Here is a 20,805-nt window from a genome sequence, read left to right as displayed (position 1 = left end):
TTTGCTGAGGCTAGCTTTGAACTTGTGATCCTCCTGCCTCAGCCTCCCAGTCAGGCGTGCTCCACTGAGTCCAGCTCTAAAGTGTTTTTTTAACATCTAACCATTTAATGTGATGGAACAAGTTGAATTCTGACACTTAAAACATTATGGTAGTGGTAATGATAATAGTAGATAATATTTATTAAGTTCCTTTTCTTTTTCTTAGCTATTTTGTGAACTGTTCAAAATTATGAATTCTCAAAATAAAAAAAGAACAAATATTTGTAAGTTCTATGAAATACCATTCTGGTAACTGTAATGAAATGGACATGATGGCCTATTTGCTTACATGCTTTAATTTTGAGGTGGACTCCTGAGTCTGAAAGAGGCTTTGCTGGAAGTACTGCTCAGCAAAAACGCAGCAGAAGCTCAGAGTTCTCTTTCTGCTCCCCCATTTGGTTGTTTTGTACGCCCACTATATTTATGGGAGAAGCTAAGTTTATCCACGGGACTAGAGCTTCCTCAAAGCATGTGGGTGGTGAAATGTTCCTCTCAGAAATTTCCAGAGAGTTCTGAGGATTTTTATTTCATTTTTAATTTTTTTGTGGTGCAGGAGATCCAACCTAGGGCCTCTCAAATGCTGGACAGGTGCTTTACCACTGAACTGCATTGCCAGCCCCTGAGGATTTTAGATTTTTCTTCGTTATTTGGTTCATCTTGATCTCAAAATTTATATATATATATATATATATATATATATATATATAATCATTAGAGATTGTTGAATTGGAGGAGAATGGATTAGTGGTATTTAATTTCAACCTAATAAAATTAATGGAAATTTATCTAATTATGAAAGTTCCTGATACCCTTTTCTAGATTGCATGAATAGTTTTATATCATTTATTTTCTCTGGAAAATAAAGGGATATAATTTTAATGTCCAGGCAGTTCTGCTTACTGGTTTGTAGCTTGTTATTGTTGAACTGTGCTTTATTTGGAAATTAAGTACTATGTCTTTTCTATTGCACTTGAAAGTTTTTCTCCAATATTTAAAAAAAGTTAGATGTTGATAGACCTTTATTTTATTCATTTATCTATATGTGGTGCTGAGACTGGAACCCAGTGCCTTGCACATGCTAGTCAAGTGCTTCACCACCAAGCTTCAACTCCAGCCCTTAATATGTTTTTATTCACAGAATTTATCTGATTCTATTCCAGTAATTGCATTAAGTGATCTTCAGCAAACAAGATCTCAGTGCCAAGTTTTTATTATTATTTATTTTATTTTATTTTATTTTTTGGTACTGGTGATTGAACCCAAGGGCACTTAATTACTGAGCCTTTTTATATTTTATTTAGAGACAGTGTCTTGCTAAGTTGCTTAAGGCCTCACTAAATTGTTGAGGCTGGCCTTGAACTCTCAATCCTCTTGCCTCAGCCTCCTAAGCCACTGGGATTACAGGTGTGTGCCACCATGCCAAGTTTATTTTTATTTTATTTTTTTAGATTTTTTTGTTGTTGTCAATGGGCCTTTATTTTACTTATTTATATGTGGTGCTGAGAATCGAACCCAGTGCCTCACACATGCTAGGCAAGTGCTCTACCACTGAACCACCACCCCAGCCCTTATTTTACTCACTACCTCTGAGCTACATCCCCAGCCCTTTTTATGTTTTATTTTGAAACAGGGTCTGCTGAGTTACTGAGACTGGCCTTTGACATTTGATCATCCTGCCTCGGGCTCCTGAATAGCTGAAATTATAGATAGGTGTGCACCACTGTGGGTTTTTATTTTTTTAATTACTAAAGTAAGCAATATTCTTTGTTTTAAAAAAATGCAAATATGAAAACTTTTCTTTTTTGTGTAGTACTGGGGATTGATCCCAGGGGCATTCTGCCATTGAGCTGTATCCCCACACCTTTTTTATTTTTTATTCTGAGACACTAAATGGCCCACACTGGCCTCAAACTTGTGATCTTCCTGCCTCAGCCTCCCAAGTCGCTGGGATTATAGGAGTGCATGACTGTGCCCAGCAAATTGCTTCCCCACAAATACATGCATATACTATGTGATATGAAGCTTTTCTTTTATTCCCCAGAATCATTGTTGAAATCATATACACACTTTTGCTTATTTAACTTTCAGCATTCTGTGAACATATCTTATATAGTAGGTTGTATTTTATCTATTTGCAGATGAAGAAAGCTAGGCATAGAGAAGTAAAACATCTAGCCAAATGTTGCACAGCTCCTGAGTGGCAAAGCTGAGATTTGAGCCCAAGTAGCTTGCCAAGTAGTAGAGTGCCTTTGGGATTTTACCATGCTTCGTGTTTTATAGTTTGTTTTTTCACTGATAAGGAGCATCTTTTTTTTTTTTTTTTTTTTAAAGGAAAGTGGGGGTGGGTAATTTTTTTTTTAAATATATTTTTAGGTGTTGATGTGCCTTTATTTTATTCATTAGTTATATGCGGTGCTGAGAATCAAACCCAGTGCCTCACACATGCAAGGCAAGTGCTCTACCCCTGAGCCACAGCCCAGTCCCTGGGTAATTTTTTTTAAGTTGTTAATGGACCTTTATTTTATTCTTTTATTTATATGTTGTGCTGAGGATTGAACCCAGTGCCTCACACATGCTGGGCAAGCGTTTGGTAGAGCCACAACCCCAGCCCTTTCTTTTTTTATTTTTCTTTCTTTCTTTTTTTTTTTTTTTTAGTTTTTTTTTGTTTTAGTTGTTGATGGACCTTTATTTTATTTATTTATATGTGGTGCTGAGAACTGAACCCAGTGCCTCACACATACTAGGCATGTGCTCTACCACTGAGCCACAACTGTAGCCCACAAGGAACATCTTTCTTTGTAATTCTACCTCCTTAAAACTAGTATTCTGTGATATGATGTACTGGAACTTATTTAATTTCATGATCTTGAAACTTAATTCTACTAATCCCATTTAAAATGATTTTGAGTAAAATTAAAAAAAAAAAATAAAGGATTTTGAATTGTCATGGTGAGAAAACATTGTTCTTTTTTTCTGTAGGGGCTGGTACTGGGGATTGAGCTCAGGGGCACTCAACCACTGAGCCACATCCCCAGGCCTTTTTTTGTATTTTATTTAGAGACATGGTCTCACTGAGTTACTTAGCACCTTGCTGTTGCTGAGTCTGGTTTTGAACTCAAGATCCTCCTGCCTCAATCTCCTGAGCTGCTGAGACTACAGGTTTGTCCATGGTGTCCAGCTCTTTCTTTGCTTAATTTTTTTTTTTTTTTTTGTAGTTGTAGATGGAGCATGCCTTTATTTTATTTGTTTACTTTTTTATGTGGTGCCAAGGATTGAACCCAGTGTCTCACACATGCTAGGCAAGCACTCTGCCACTGAGCCACAACTCCAACCCAACATTGTTATTTGCAAGTATTTCATATTAGCTATTCAAGGTTTGCCTTTTTTTTTTTTTTTTTGTACTGGGGATTGCACTCAGGGCCACTCGATCACTGAGCCATATCCTGGCCCTATTTCTTGTATTTTATTTAGAGACAGGGTCTCCCTGTGTTGCTTAGCACCTTGCTGTTGCTGAGACTGGCTTTGAACTCGAGATTCTCCTGTCTCAGCTTCCTGAGCTGCTGGGATTATAAGTTTGCACCACTGTGCCTGGCATCAAGTATTTTCATATTGTTTTTAGGGTAATAAAATTTGAGCTTAGTCCACACATGAGTTTCATTATTTTTGTGGTTAGCACATCTTGTTTAGCTCTGGAAAATTAGTATATTGAGGTAAAATCAGTGTCTGTTTTAATTTTCATTACTTTTGGTGATCTGGAATTCCTATGTCATAACAAGAGGTCTGTTATAATGTTAATTTGAAATCTGAATACTGACTTTTTGTTAGTAGTATCTTCGAAATAATGGACCTTTTGGGTTTTTGTATTTTTTCCAGTCAGGAATATTTGGTATTAAGCACATTCTTTTTTTCTGCCATGTTTTACTTTTATTTCAAATGCACCAGCTGACGATATTAAAGTATCACGTTTCAAATTTTATTCTTCATTAATATTTATTTTAAAATTTTGAACAAAAACTTTCTTCAGTACTTTAATGATTCTTTTTTTTGTGATTCTGGGGATTGAACCCTGGGCTTTGTGCATGCTAGGCAAACTCTGTACCACTGAGCTACAGCCCTACTACCAGAATGATTTCAAATTGGAAAGTTAGAATATATTTTCTTTTCTTTCTTTTTTTTTGGGGGGGTGGGTGTGTACTTGACCACTGAGCCCCAGCCCCAGCCCTATTTTGTATTTTATTTAGAGCAGGATCTCACGGAGTTGCTTAGTGCCTCACCTTTGCTGAGGCTGGCTTTGAACTCTTCCTGCCTCAGCCTCCAGAGCTGCTGGGATTACAGGCATGCGCCACTCTGCCCGGCAAGAATATATCTTCAACTTAAATTTAGTTACTGTTTTTTAATCATTTTGGAACTTATTAGGAACAGCATGGATAATTTTTAATCTGAAGTATTGCTCTTCAGTCTTCATTGTTCAGTCTTTTGTGTGTGTTTGTGTATGTGGTGGGGTGTTAGGGATGGAACCCAGGGTCTTGTGCATGCTAGGCAAGCACTCTTCCACTGAGCTACATCCTCAACTTTTCTTCAGTTTTTTAAAAAAATTAATTATTTATAAACTCAGACATTTATTTAGCACCTGCTATGTGCCAGTCACTATGCTGAGTAATGGGGGGTACTAAGATGGGTATGTCCCTACTTCAGGAAACTTGAGAGTATTATCATAAAAACACATTTTGTTGCAAACAGTGTGAAATTGCAATGGGAGAGGTGGGCCCAAATGAGGAAGTGTGTGAGTAAGGAAATGGTGGGTTAAGCCTCTGTTGGTTTGAGCTCTGCCAGATGCCTATGTGGGGTCTAACTCATTGAAGGGAGTAGACAGAGCATCTAAATTGAGGACACACAGAGGACTGTCTTGTGAGAACCAGTTGAAGTTGTCATTGGAGTGTCGTGTATCCCTAAGAGAATGTGAGCCCCTCAAGAACAGACCTTGTCTGTTATGTTCATCACTGCCTAGCACACAGTAGGTATTTAATAATAAGCATTCATTAAATAAATCAGTGAAGGAGTGTTAATGTTCATTGTACCTGTCTCAATTTTTTGGAAAGAGAATTAATTTATTATATTAGTATGTTATTACCTGGCAATTTTTAGATCATGAAATATAATAAAACATTATAAAATGAATAAGAAATGTTCTAGCACTAAAGGAGACAGTGTTGTAAGGGAAACAAGTGTAGACAAATTTGTAATTCAGCATGGTATCTATAAAAATATTTGCAAGGGACATTGATCTCTTATATTAATTGGTTAGATTACTCAGTTACACTGTTGAGTAATTAAAAAGCTTAAGTTAAAATTGACAGAACGCCAGATACAACATTGTAACAGGTCACAAAAAATGGTAATCCTGTCCTTTTTGCCCTGTCACATTAATATGAATATCATATAAGTACTATGAGGAAAAGTGTGTGTATAATTTTATTTATTTATTTATTGGTACTGGGGATTTAACCCAGAAGTGCTTTACCACTGAGTGATATCCCCAGCACTTTTTATTTTTTATTTTGAGACAGGATCTCACAGAGTTGCTAAGGTTGGTATCAAACTTGCTCTATCCTCCTGCTTCAGCCTCCCGAGTTGCTGGGATTACAGGCGTGTGCCACTGTGCCTGGCAGTGTAATTTTAAAAATGACAGTTCTATGAAGATGTAGCCATCAGTATATAAAAATCTTTCCCATGCTTAATCTTTTAGTAGCATGATCTTATTTTTTCCAAACCTTACTTAATGACTTTTTCTTTTCTTTTTCTTTTTTTTGGTACTGGGGATTAAACCCAGGGGCATTCTACCACAGAGCTACATCCCCTGCCCTTTTTACTTATTTTTACTTTTTGTTCTGAGAAAGGGTCTTGCTACTTGCTGAGACTGGCCTTGAACTTGTAATTCTCCTGCATTAGCCTCACAACATACTGGGAATACAGTTATGCACCACCATGTCTGACTTTAGTGGCTTTTTTTTGATAGGCACTCTTTCTTTCTCTCTCTCTTCATATTGTTTGTTTTTTGGATATATTTTGTGTATGGGGAGTACTGAGGTTTGAACTCTTCCATGGCCTTATTATACATGCTAGTCTAGTACCCTGCCCTAAGCAGCATCTCTAGCCCTTCTTAAAATTTTGACACAGCGTCTCACCTAAGTTATCCAGGCTGGCTTTGAACTTGCCTTAGTTCTCTCCCTAACCCAGTAGCTGGAATTACAGGTGTGTATCACCATGCTTGGCTATATAGCTAGTTTGGGGCTCATTGCGTTATTCTTTAGAATCTTTCTATTTGGAACTTCATTAGTATATTTAATTCTTAAAATTATGTAGGACCTGTTGTGTATGACTGAGTGTGTTTATTATCTGGGCAACATTGTGTATTAATTCCTAAGAACTTTTTATAAACTTCCATGTAGCATGTTTCCTTAGAATTTGAGGGAATTTGCTTAGTCCTGAAGTCCCGCTAACCCCTACTTTGTCAGACAATTGGAAGCTTTCCAAGAAAGTGGAGAGTTGTCCACCTGCTGACTTATTTATTAATAGTTGAAGAAAGAGTAAGGCAATTATAAGTAGTAACCTTGACCATAAATTACTCATTATTAAGAGTTGATTGGCTTAGTAGTTTAGTTAAAATCTGATTTCTGAAGCCAGATAGACTTGGGTTGTGTTCTTAACTTTGCTAGTAACTAATTTGATTTTGGGAAAATACTTAATTTTTTCAGTTTCCCTGGCTGTGAAATGTGATTAAGAATATCTTTTTAACGGCTGGGGATATATCTCAGTTCATAGAGTGCTTGCCTGTCAAGCACAAGGCCCTGGGTTCAATCTCCAGCACTGCAAAAAAAAAAAAAAAAAAGAATGTCTTTTAGGCTGGGGATATAACACAGTGGTAGAATGTGTACTTAACATGCAAAAGGACCTTGGTTCAATCCAAAAGCAAAACAAAACTTAATTTTCTGGAGTGTTTGGAGTGTTACATAGATGAGTGAGAACATCCATGAGAAACCCTGAGTTGGTGCCTACTGCATGCCTGAAATGTGTGGTTGTTACTATTTTTATTTCCTAAGCACCCATATATTTTACTGCCACTAGTCAGGTAAAAACCCTTCAGTCTCAACCATTACTATTTATAATGACTTATAAAAAGATTTACTATTAGTAATTTACTATTACTCAACCACTGAGCCACATCCCAGCCCTATTTTTTGTATTTTATTTAGTAAATCTGACTTTTCAGGGCTTGCTATAATTTAGTGGAAGAGCACTTCCTAAGCACGTACAAGGCCCTGGGTTGGACCCCAGCTACAAAAAAATTAAAAAGAAAAATTTTAAGAAGAAAAACCTGTTTCTTCTTTTCTTTGTTTGTTTCTTTCTTTTTGTAGTACTGGGGATTGAACCCAATGGTGCTCTACCACTAAGCTACATCCCTGGCTCTTTTTTAAATTTCGAGATTGGATCTTGCTGAGTTGCCCAGGTTGGGCTCAAACTTGTGATCCTCCTGCCTCAACCTTTCAAAACCTGTCTTGTCTTGTTTCTTTTCTTCTCTCTCTCTCTCTCTCTCTCTCTTCTTTCTAATAACTTTTACTTATTTATTTATTTATTTTTTATGTGGTACTGAGCATCAAACCTAGTGCCTAACACATGCTGGGCAAGCGCTCTACCACTGAGCCACAACCCCAACCTACCTGGCTTTTCTTAAACAAGAAATTGAAGAAACTGATTTTGCCTTCCTTCAGTACAGCAGACATTAGTGCAAAATGTAGTATGGTTATAGAAATTTTGTGTCAAATTTATGTATCTTATTTATGATCACAGTTAATTAGAAGAATATTTTTGTGTGATGCTTAAAACATTGCAATATATAACCAGATGTTAATGAGTTCTGGAACATCACATGGTATCTGGTCCCTTTTCTAGGTGGTGGTTTCTTATTTGTTTTGTTTTCTGGAGATTTGGGGGATTGAACTCGGGGCACTCAACCACTGAGCCACATCCCAGCCCTATTTTTTGTATTTTATTTAGAGAGAGGGTCTCACTGAGTTGCGTAGCACCTCTCTGTTCCTGAGGCTGGCTTTGAACTTGAGGTTCACCTGCCTCAGTCTCTCTAGCTGCTAGGATTACAGGAGCATGCCACTGCGCCTGGCTAGGTGCAGTGGTAAATTATAGTGTTCAAATTCATTTCAAATTCATGAAGTTTTTGAAGTTTGTGTGATTTTTCTTACTGAAAATAGTTGCTAAATTGGATGTTTGAAGTTTGCAATATATTATTTATGTAATTAAAAAATTAAGTAGACTTATTTTTTAGAACAGTTTAAGATTTATAGGAAAATTAGAGAGTCCCCTTAGACCTAGTACCATATTCCCTTTATTACTAATGTTTTACCTTAATATGGTATACTTGTTACAAAGAAGGAACTGATATTGATATATTATTATTCACTAAAATTCATATTGTATTCAGATTTCTTTGGTTTATACCTAATGTTGTTTTTCTATTCCAGCATACTATATTTAGTTGTCATTGTGTAATTTTTAATTGGATTATCTTAAATTAGACACATTAATCTTTGCAAATGATGCTTTATTCTCAAATTTCAAAGCCGTATTATGTGTGCTGAGGCTTATTATTTTACTGATAACACTCTTAGAGTGAAGGTAATTGGCCCTTTAATTTCACTTTTAGCTTTTCTCAAGTGTAGGCTCCATAATGTTAGCAAATAGTCTGTCTTACCACTTTAGTTATGACTTTTATATTTCCCACTTACTTTTATGAAAAGGTTCATTTTGGTGAATTCTGTCATTTGATGGACATAGAGTCTGCCTTGTTCCAGTGAAATAATAAAAATTACTTTTTACTTGACAAGAATAAGGACATCCTTCACCGTGCAGTCATTTACACTTTTTAGTCCTTTCATGGTTTACTGTGTGAGATAGATAAGAGTATTATCTCAACTTTCATGAAGTGAGTGGCCACAAGTTACCTTGCCAGTGGGCGTCAAAGCCTGGTCTTAAACTCCTCAGATCTTCTGATTGCAGTTTTGGTATCCTTTCCACTATGTTGACTAAAGTATTCTGTATTAAATTAAGAAAGTAGGAAGTGGTCTTCTTGTATTGACTCTCTTAATGTTATTCCTAAGTATATTAGATTAATAAAGAGGTGATTAGTTTGTTTACTGAACTCTAGCTGTCACTTATAGTTTAGAACTCCTGGATATATATAATTAAGTTGGGATGCCTTTAATTAGAAATTCTCAATAGTAAGAACATGGAATGTGATTCTTATCCCATAGATACTTTAAAATATTTTTCCTGCTTTTGAGACCTTGTTTTAAGTCTTAGGAATTCATTTAAGTATAGTTATTGACATTTCTAATATGTTTACTCTCCTTGGAATTTTTTATTTTTGGTACCAGGGATTGAACCCAGGGATGCTTAACCACTGAGCCACATCCCCAGTCCCTTTTTTTTTTTTTTTTAAATAATTTATTTAGATACTGGGTCTTACTGAGTCGCTGAGGCTAGCTTTGAACTCATGGTCCTCCTGCCTCAGCCTCCCAAGCTGCTGGGATTACAGGCATGTGGCACTGCGCCTGACCCTCCTTGGAACTTTTAATGTATTTCATGATTCACAAATTTCACCTTATCAGACTGTGCTTCCTCTCCATGCTCTGCATTGGTGTAGGAATGATTGTTTATCATGCCAACTTAAAACAAGTTGGCAAACTTTTTTTTTCTGTAGAGGGCCAGATAGTAAATATTTTAGGCTTATGGACCATAATGACTTAGGAGGAGTCTGGCAACTATTCAACTTTACCATTGTGACTGAATGGTATGAATGCAGCCAGACAATATATACGCAAATAGACTTGAATTTATTCCAGTAAAACTTCATTTAGGGGCTAGGGTTGTGGCTCAGTGATAGAGCATTTGCCTAGCATGTCTGAGGCAATGGGTTTGATCCTCAGCACCACATATAAATAAAATAAAGGTCCATCAACAATTAAAAATATTTTTAAAAAACCCTTAATTTATATAAAACCACAGGCTTAATTTGGCTCACAAGCCATGGTTTGCTGGTCCCTACAATGTAGAAACTCATTGTGTTTCACTCTTTCCACTAAAATCTCTCCACTGGGCTCTCAGTGATAAATATTAATTATATAAGTTGAAAAGCTTAAATTTATTCCTCAAAATTTTAATATTTAATATGCATGGGTATAATCTATTTAGTTTTATTAATTAATTCATTTCTGAGAACTAGGGATTGAAACCCAGGAGCACTTTACTACTGAGTTCATTCCCAGCCCTTTTTATATTTTATTTTGAGAGAAGGTCTTGCTAAGTTGTTGAGACTGGCCTTGAATTTACAATCTTCCTGCCTCAGCCTCCCAAGTAGATAGAATTATAGTTGGGATTACACCACTCCAACTCTATTTGATTTTTGTAGAAAAAGTGGTAAATAGTATTAAATTTAAGTGGTCAAAGTCTAGTTTTTGACCATTTTAAAAGAAATTATCTAGTCAGGGATGGTGGATCATGTTAATCCCTGTTAGTTAGGAGGCTGAGGTAGGAGATCACACGTTGGAGGCCAGTTTTAGCAATTTAATGAGCCGCTTAGCAGCGGAATGAGACCCTCCCTCAAAAAGGACTGGGGAAATAGCTCAGTGGTAAAGCACCCCTGGGTTCAATCCCCAGTAAACCCCCCCCAAAAAAATCAGAAAATGCTTGCAAATTTTAGGAAAATATTATATATTATTTTTAGGTATACCTAAGTTTCATTTTATAGTTCTTGATATTATTTATGCTCTTTTTCACACAGCAGTTTGTGACAGTGCGAATCTTAGCAGAGGTGTATTAAGAACTTGTTTGGCCATGGTATTTGGATGGGGCAAAACTTACAGGTCTAAGAGATGCTGTCACATTTTGAAGGGACATTCTTTCTTGCTGGAAAAGTAGGATGTGGACACTCAAGATGAAAAAAAAAGAAAGAAAAAAACAGTTTCAAATTAGTGATACGGATAATGAGTGCTTCGTGAGTTAAGAGTTGGGATTTGTCACTGGGGTTAGCCTGTGTGGGTGGGAAGGAAGGTTTTATTGAGCCAGGCCTTAGAAATTAGAGGATGTAGATTAGATGGGGGCTGATATAAATATGAAGTTGAATTGAAAATAAAAATGAGAAGGCCTAACTTACTGAACTATTTTAAATATAAGGAAATAGTGTAAAATAGGATTGGAGGGGTAGGCCAAGGCAAGATTGAACCTTGAACATTAAACTTAGGAATTTGGAAATTATCCTCTTGGAAGTAAGGAATAATTGAAAATTATGAGCACCATCACTTTTCCTTTAAGTCTTTCATGAAACTCACAGATGTGATTTTTAATGTTTTCAGTATAATGCACTTACTTTAGTTAGCATTTAAAGATAATTTCATACTGTTCACCTTTTTTTTTTTTTTTTTTTTTTTCTTTCTTACCCACCAAAGGACAGTCTTGTCCAGACAAAATATGCAGGGAACAAGAGAAAAGAGTGAAAATGATGACAGTTTTTTTGGTCTGAACAGTTGGAAGAAGGGGGAGTTGCCATTGATAGAAATGAAGAAGGCTGTTTTTTTTGTGGGGTGGGAAGGGTTGGGAAAGCAGGTTTTTTTGGGGGGAAGATGAGCTCAGTTTTGAACATTAAATGTGAGATGTTGAGTAGGCAGTTGCATATACACATCTGTTATTCAGGGTAAAAGTTTAAGACTGGTGAAATTAATTGGAGAGTTGTCAACTCCCCCCCCCCCCCCCCAGTACTGGGGATTGAACTGGGGTGCCATATCACTGAGCTATATCCCTATCCCTTTTATTTTGAGACAGAGTCTTACTAAATTACTAAAACTGGCCTTGAATTTACAATCCTCCTCCTCCCATTTTCCTAGTCACTGGGATTAGAGGTGTACACCACCACACCTAGTTGTTGTCAGCATTTTGATGGCAGAATCACGAGATTGAATGAGATTGCTTGGGCAGTATGTATAAAAAGAGAATGAGGTCTGACTCTTGAACCTTGGGGTGCTCCAAGTGTGTTTTTTTTTTTTTTTTTTTTTTGTGTGTGTGTGTGTGTGTGTGTACGTACCAGAGACTGAACCCAGAGGCATTTAACCACTGAACTATATCCCAAGCCCTTTTTTGTTTTTTTGTTTTTTTTGAGACAGGGTATCACTAGGTTGCTTACAACTTCGCTGAATTGCAGATGCTGACTTTGAACCTTTGATCCTTCTGCCTCAGCCTCCTGAGCCACTGAGATTACAGGTGTGTTCCACCATGCCTGGTGCTCCAAGTGTTTTTGATATTAGGGAGGAAACTAGTGTTCATAAGAGGGTTGGGGGCTGGGGTTGTGGCTCAGTGGTAGAGCATTTGCCTAGCATATGTGAGGCACTGGGTTCGATTTTCAGTACCACATATGAATAAATAAGTAAAATAAAGGTCCATCAACAACTTAAAAAATATTTTAAAAAGAGAGGGTTGATTTTGACCAGCAGAAAGGCAAAGCATTTCATTCCGAAAAAGAGCTCAGCACACACATGTATGTACTGATGTATGTGTGTACGTATGTATATATGTATATATGCATACATCTATGCCTATGGTACTGTGGGAAATCCTGTTGCTTCAGTTTTCTTAGTGAGGTAGAAATCAAGGAGCTGAGAATAAGGATGGGTGGGTTTGTGGAGAAGACGATATGAATTCACTGACTGGAGAGAGGGAGAACGGTGGATGAACTGGAAGTAGAGTGTGCATGCTGCGCAGAAATAAGGGCCCATCTGGAGTTTATGTTCATCAATTGGAGGTGATGCTGTGCAGAGCACATGTGTGCACGCATGCACGTGTGTGTGTGTGCGTGTGTGTGTGTGTGTGTGTGTGTGTTTTCCTATCCACAGGTGTTGACAAGGCAGAACATTGAATTTAACTGGAATTGTGGTTTAGTGAGGGGCAAATTGAGGGTGCATTCAAGAAAGTTATTAAAATGTTTGCCATTGAATTTATGCCAGGTAAGTAAGACAGGGAAGGGTAAAGTTAAAAAGGTGGTAGGATCAACAGTTTTGAAAGTCATGGTGGGGTCACGTGATTGTAGATGATTGGGGTGTAAGAAAAGATTGTCATATAGTCTATATGAGAGCCAAAGTTGGGTTTTTTAGTGGATGAGGAAGGAGAATGGTGCAACAACGCTTTTGAGAGTGTGAAAGGTGTGGGAGAGAAAACAGCTATGCTTGAGATGTTTATAAAAGAAGCAATGTTCCTGTGGAGAAGCCAGGATTCAGTTAAAGCAAGAAGGTAAAGGAATTCTTTCCCGAAAAGGTGCAAGTTGTAGGGAATTTTCTGATCATTCACTTTGTGCTATAGATATCACTGTGAAAAGGATGGAAAAGATGGGTAGGGCAGGAGGTGAGGTTAGAAGGGGGTAAGGTACAAAGCTGTCTAGGAATTGGGTTCTGTGGGATAAAGTGTGTGGGATTTCTGGGCTTCTTGTGTGAAGGACAATAAGTAAAGGCTTATTTTAGACTTCAGACCTGGTCAGGCTAGGGCAGGTTTTGGTGAACTTGGTAAGGGGTGAGAGAAGATGGGGGATTCTCTTGCTAAATACATGAAAATTTTTCTGGGGTTTGGATTTGATTCCTGTGATTGGAAGCATGAAGAGGCAAACTTAATGGAGCACGCAGGTTCCCACTGGACATCTGCATATGTTTTAACACTACTAAGAAGTCAGTAGTGTCTTTTAAAGGGAACTTGGGAGGGATTGGAAGGTTTATTTCAGAGATGTTTTGGAAATACTAATCTGTCAATGTGGGATGGATTGGAGAGAGAAGAAACTAAGTAGAGTACGTATTAGGAAATTTTTTCAATTATCATGGATACATGCTAATGAATATGATTATTTGCAGCGGAATTAGAAAGTTGAGGACAGATATGAGGGTTGAACTTGATGATAGCTTTGTTGCTGAGAAGAAGGATGGGTTCTAAGTTTTGAAACTTAGGAATCTGTAATAAAAATAAGACCAATATAAGAAGGTCTGAAACAGTTGCTGGTTTTATGAGGGAAATTGTTGTGCTCTGTTTTGGAGATTTTTGAATGTTAGACTCTTATCTCCCCTTTTGTCATAATTTACTTGCTCTGACTTCAAAACTAAGTTTGCTTTATGAGAACAGAGGTTGTGTCTTTATTGTTCTGAACTGTGTTATCAGTTTGTCATAGTGAAACAACTTCAGAAAAAGTTTGTGAATTAAATTAAATTGGAGAAAATGTTGGGTTTGCTTTTTTTTTTTTTTTTGCTATACTGGAGATTGAACCTGGGGATGTTAGGCAAGTGTTCTACAACTTAGGTACATCCCAACCCTTTCTTTCTTTCTTTCTTTCTTTCTTTCTTTTTTGTGGTGCTGGGGATTGAACCCAGGGCCTTGTGAATGCAAAGCAGGCACTCTACCAACTGAGCTATGTCCCCAGCCCCCAACCCTTTATTTTATTTCATTTTGAGACAGAGTCTCACGAAGTTGTCCAGACTGGCCTCAAACTTGCCGTGCTCCTACCTCAACCTCCTAAATAAGCAGGTATTACAGAGGTGTGCTATTGTGCCTGGAAAGAGAAGATAGTTTTTAATAGTCTTTCCAATTCTGAGATTCTAGTTTCATATCAGGATGTTTTGCAGATACAAGAAATAGAGTATTTGGGGATGGTATAGCTTATTGATACAGTGTTTGCCTTGCATGCTTGAGACCCTGGGTTCAATTCCTAGCACTGCAAGAAAAGAAAAAAGAATGTAAGTTCCTATGAGGGCTGGGGATCCCTGTTGCTTTATATGGTATTTTGTTTTTCAAATTTATTTTTTTAATTGACATAAAATTATATGCTTATCATGAACAACACGATGTCTTTTTTTAGATGTTGATAGAACTTTATTTTATTTATTTATTGTATGTGGTGCTGAGAATCAAACACAGTGCCTCACACATGCCAGGCAAGTGCTCCACCACTGAACCACAACCCAGCCCACCAACATGCTATCTCGAAGCATGTTTATTGTCAAGTGGTTAAAGCTAGCTAAAAACATGTTCTTTACATGATGTAGTTAAACATTTTTTGTGTTGAGATCACTTAACATCCACACTGCTGGCATTTCTCACGAATATGCTGTATCATCATTAACTACAGTTAACATGCTGTAATATAGATCTCTTGTATTTATTCCTCCTAACTATTATTTTATATGCTTTACTAAACATCTGCCCTATCCCAGACACCAGCCTATGGAAACTATCATTCTGTTCTCTATTTCTATAAGATCAGCTTTTTAAAATTCCACATAAGATTATTTGGTACTTGTCTATCGGTATCTGGCTTAATGATCTTCAGTTCCATCCATATTGTTGTAAATGATAGGATCCCCTGACCCCCGTTCCAGTGATTGAACTCAGAGGGCTTTACCATTGAGCTACATCCCCAGTCCTTTTTTTTTCTTTTTTAAAATTTTTAAATTTGAGACAGTGTCTCCCTAAGTGTCTAACAGCCTTGCTAAATTGCTGAGGCTACCTTGAACTTGTGGTCCTCCTACCTCAGCCTCCCCAGTTTCTGGGATTACAGGTGTGCACCACCACCCCCAGCTTTTTTTTTTTTTTTTAAATGGTTGAATCTCATTAATATTCCATTGTGTATATATGCCACATTTTGTTTGTCCATTCATGCGTATGTTGGTCATTGTGAATAGTGCTTCAGTAAACATGGAAATACAGATATAGTGTTGCCATACTGACTTCCTTTGGATATGTACGTAGTAGTGGGATTGCTGGATCAAGTAGTAGTTCTATTTTTCATTTTTTTGAGGAACCTTCCTGCTATTTTCCATAGCGGCTATACAAAATTACATTCTCACCCACAGTGTGCAAGGGTTCAATTTTCCCTACCTCCTTGCCAATTTATATGGTATTTGAGGGAAAACTCAAATGACGTAGATATTGCCAGAAGCCAAAGTTCTGTAAAAACTGATAGTGAAAAACAAACAAATAAAAAAACTTGAGGGAGTCAGTTTTTAACATAATTGGAAATTAAAGTAGATGTTGCTGGGGCTGGGGTTGTGGCTCAGTGATAGAGCGCTTGCCTAGCATGTGTGAGGCACTGGGTTCAATTTTCAGCACCACATATAAATAAATGCATAAGATAAAGGTCCATCAACAACTAAAAAAAATATTAAAAAAAAAAAGCAGATGTTGCTGACAAAAAGTTTTAAGTTCGTTGGTTGAGAGCAAGTGCTTCTTTGGAGTAGAAATTGAATCCTTTGAATCTGTGTTATGACTTGGCTACTTACTACACTTGTCAATACCTTCCTAAACTGTCAGATGGGGATAAGGGGAACTCACAAGACACAGGTTTGTGAGGGCTCAGTGAGGAAAAACAGCAGAATTCTTGTCATAATTAGTCTAAAGAAATGTTAGTTTAATGTTAATATTTTATTGTTCTGATATTGTTACTGCATTTTTTTTCTGCATTGCAGATTGAACCCTGGGGCACTCTACTGCTGAAATACATCCCCAGTCCATCCGGTCCTTTTCATTTATAATCTTTACACAGGGTCTTGCAAAGTTGCCCAAAGTGGCTTTAACATTCAGTCCTTCTGCCTCAAACTCCCGAGTTGCTGGGATTACAGGCATGTGCCACTTTTAAATAAACTTATTTGCCAGTTGTCTCTGCTTTCCTGTCATCATCAGTTTGGTAAATTTTTTCTACTTTTAGTTATTTATGTCTATATTTTATTTATTTATTTATTTGGGTGCCGGGGATTGAACTCAACCCTATTTTGTATTTTATTTAGAGACAGGGTCTCACTAGGTTGCTTAGGGCCTTGATAAGTTGGTGAAGCTGGCTTTGAATTTGTGATCCTCCTGTCTCAGCCTCCAGAGCTCCTGGGATTACAGGCAGGGGCATGGGTATATTTTATTTATTCTATTCCTTAACTTTTGACTATTAAATTCTTTTGTGTTTTAAGTGGTGTCTTAGAAGAGCAAAGCAACTTTATTTATTTACTTTTTTTTTTTTTTTTGTAATACTTAAGATTGAACCTAGGGCCTTGCACATGCTATGCAAATGCTCTATCACCAGAGCTACATTCTCCGCCATTTTATAAAATTAATTAATTTATGGCACTAGGGATTGAACCCAGGGGTGCCCTACCAGTGATCTATATCCCTGCCTTCTTTCTTTTGTACTGAGGTTTGAACACAAGTACATTTAATCACTGATCCACATCCCCAGTCTCTTTGATTTTATATTTTGAGACAGGATCTCACTAAGTTGCTTAGGGTCTTGCTAAGTTGCTAAGGCTGGCCTGGAACTTGAGATCCTCCTGCCTCAGCCTCCTGAGTTACAGGGATTGCAGTGTGGGCCACCACATCTGGCTCATTTTTTAATTTTGACAGTTTCTTGCTTAGATGCCTGGATTGGCCTCAACCTTGTGATCTTCCTACCCTGGCCTCTTTAGTAGCTGGAATTTCAGCTGTGTACCCAGCAAACCCTTTTCCTTAGTTTTTTTTTTTTTTTTTTTCCTGGTGTTGGGTATTGAACCTAAGGCCTAGCATGCCACACATGTACTCTATGACACATGTACTCTATGACACTGAGGTACATTCCTACCTCTGCAACTGTTGTTTTTAAAAAGTATCTGTTTGCTATTGTTAAATATTTTATGTGTTTTTTTTTTTTTTCAAATTATGCAAGTCAGTAGATTTAGTACTAGCTGAATTGAGTTCAGTGAACATTTCTGAACTTCTGTCATCAACTATACTAGGTGCTGAGTTGAGTAAGTCTTTTTTTTTAAATAACTTATTTATTTGTTTGTTTATTTATTTTTATGTGGTGCTGAGGATCAAACCCAGTGCTTCCACACACTAGGAAAGCATTCTACCACTGAACTACAGCCCCAGCCTCTGAGTTGAGTTAGTCTTTATCCTGAGTTTAGTCTAACGGGAGCAGTAGAGAAAGGTGCAATATCATTGTAATGAGGCACATGCTATTTATTACACAGAATAGGATTCCAAGTATGAATCCAAATATGTCCCATGAGGCATGCTTTGTAATCCCAGCAACTCAGGAGGCTGAGGCAGGAGGTTTGCAATTCAGGGGCACTCTACCACTGAGCCTCATCCACAGCCTTTTTTGGGTCCTGCTAAGTTGCCCAGGCTGACCTCCTGTCTCAGGATCCTTCTGCCTTAGCCTCTCAAGTATTTGGGATTATGGCATGTACCATTATGCTTAGCTCCTGTTTTTAGTTACGAAAATTTTGAAACATACAAAAACTTGAAGGATAATCACCATAACCCACTACTCATTTCAGCAGTATTCAATAGTATACTCACAACTCATTTTACATTTTGCTACTTTAAAAAAATTTGTATTTTACTTTTTGCTGAACCATCTTAGTTGCAGATATCTTAACACTTCATTTCTAAATACTTGAGTTCATCTCTCTCTCTCCCCTTTTTTTATAGTGCTGGGAATCAAACCTAGGACCTCATACATGCTAGGCAAGCACTGTACCACTGAGCTACATTCCAGCCCTTGAGTGCCTTGCCTTCCCTTTCTACCACACCTTGTTTTTTTTTTCCCCTTCGGTACCAGGGATTGAATCCAGGGTTGCTTAACCACTGAGCCACATCCCCAATCCTTTTTATTTTTTATTTTGAGACAAGGTCTTGCTCAGTTGGTTAGGGTCTAAGTTGCTGAGACTGTTTTTGAACTTGTGATCCTCTCCCTCAGCCTCCCAAACTGCTGGGCTTATAGGTATGTGCCACTGCATCCTGTTGAGTGCATTTCTTAAAAGTACAATATTCTCCTATTGTAAACTACAATACAGTGTATTCATAATAAAATCAACACTATTTTTCTAATACAGATATCTAATCCATATTAAGTTTTCTCTGGTGTCACTAAAATGGCTTTTTTCTCTCTTTTTCCTCAATCTAGAGCCCATCAAGACTCTTGCATTGTCTGGTGTGGTGGTGCATGCTTGTAATCCCAGCTGTTGGGAAGACTGAGGCAGGAGGATCACAAGTCCAAAGCCAGCCTCAGCCACTTAGGGAGGTTTTGTCTTAAAATAAAATGTGCTGGGGATGAGGCTCAGTGATTAAGCACCCATGTGTTCATTCTCTGGTACCCGCCCCTCCTTCACCCCCTGCCAAAAAAAATTATAGTGCTCTGAGTTAAAAAGCAAAAGAATCTTAGGAATCCTTTTGCTAATATAACAGAAAAACTTATATGAACACTAATCTGGCAAGGTAAACTTGCTTGTATTGAATTGAAATGAAAGAAACAGGTACTTTTAAAGTGCTTATTCTGTGTGAGATACTTTTTTTTTTTTTTTTTGAGGAGTTCAGAGATGATTCAGACATTTTTTGTGCCCTAGAGCAGTGGTATTCAATAGAATTATCTGTGATGTGAAAGTGTTCTGTGTCTGCACTGTCTAACATAGTAGCTGCTAGCTATATATGGTTCTTTAGTAATGGAAATGGTGGCTGGTATGACTATGAAACTGAATTTAAATTCAACTAAAATGTTTTATGAAAGTCGAATTTTCCAGGCATGGTGGTGCATGCCTGTGACCCCAGTGACTTGGGAGACTGAGGCAGGAGGATTACAAGTTTGAGGACAGCCTACCAATTGGTGAGATCCTGTCTCAAAATGAAGTAAAAAGAGCTGGGGATGTAGTTCAGTAGTAAAGTACTGTTCAATCCTCAGTACAAAAAAATAAACAAATGTCTAGAGTTCTAGTTCAGTGTTGGTATGTTTGCCTAGCATGTGGGAGGCACTGGGTTTGATCCTTAGCACCACCTAAAAATAAATAAATGAAGGTGTTGTGCTCATCTACAACTAAAAATGTAAATAAATAAATAAATAGCATGTATCATACATTTTTATAGTTTTTTAAGTATATTTTTTAGTTGTAGATGGACCCAATACCTTTATTTTATGTATTTATTCTTTTTGTGTTGCTGAGGATTGAACCCAGTGCCTCACATGTGCTAGGCAAAAGATCTACCACTGAGCCACATCCCAGCTCCTGTATTATACATTTTTAAATTTGATTTTAATTCAACAATTTCATGTGTCTAGTGGCTAAAATATTAGACATCATAGCCTGAAAGTCTTTGAATCTATTTTCAGAAGGTGATAGGATGTGAACATGTGAAATATAAGTTAGTAGGATACTTAAATAGCAGTCAGGGCAATAGAAGGGTATACTGCAGGGCATATTTGATTATCAGGTTAGTACTGCAGAAATGTAGGGCATGCAAGGTCACCGAAAAAGGGTTTCTGTTAGGATTTCAAGTTAAAAAATTTTTGTGAATTTAAAAGATTCATATAATGGAGCAATGGAAGGTAGATTATTTGGGACCAGGCTTCAGAAGGCTGTAAATGCCATATACCTAAATATTGAGCTGTTTGCTTGAAAGTAATAGAAAACCATTGAAAATGTTGAAAGTAGAAAAGTAACATAATGGCGGTGGTCCTTTAAATATATTAATTTGGTGGTGTGTTAAATAATTGAGACAAAGTTTGGCTGTAGGGATGGAACTTTTTTCTGGGGTGGGTATGGGGGATTGGACTCAGGGGCACTCAACCACTGAGCCACATCTCCAACCCTGTTTTGTATTTTATTTAGAGACAGGGTCTCACTGAGTTGCTTAGCACTTCACCGTTGCTGAGGCTGG

At 37.4% G+C, this 20,805-nt stretch overlaps 1 protein-coding gene across 6 annotated transcripts in view; it reads left to right on the top strand.

Moving 5' to 3' along the window:
• The window catches only part of Gapvd1 (GTPase activating protein and VPS9 domains 1), an 85,373-nt gene that overhangs the window by 8,634 nt on the left and 55,934 nt on the right, over positions 1-20,805 (top strand). Inside the window, exon 1 of one of the 6 annotated variants that reach the window (XM_047524232.1) lies at positions 12,347-12,363. The exons of the other annotated variants lie outside the window; for them this stretch is intronic. The gene's annotated coding sequence lies outside the window, so the exon portion shown is untranslated. Of the gene's footprint in view, positions 1-12,346; positions 12,364-20,805 lie in introns of those variants that run through there. 6 annotated transcript variants of the gene reach the window in all.

Source organism: Sciurus carolinensis, chromosome 14 (genome assembly GCF_902686445.1).
Source record: "Sciurus carolinensis chromosome 14, mSciCar1.2, whole genome shotgun sequence".
NCBI classification, from domain to species: Eukaryota; Metazoa; Chordata; class Mammalia; order Rodentia; family Sciuridae; genus Sciurus; species Sciurus carolinensis.
Note: the sequence above shows the minus strand (reverse complement) of the source record. Positions and strands in the feature narration are given on the sequence as shown.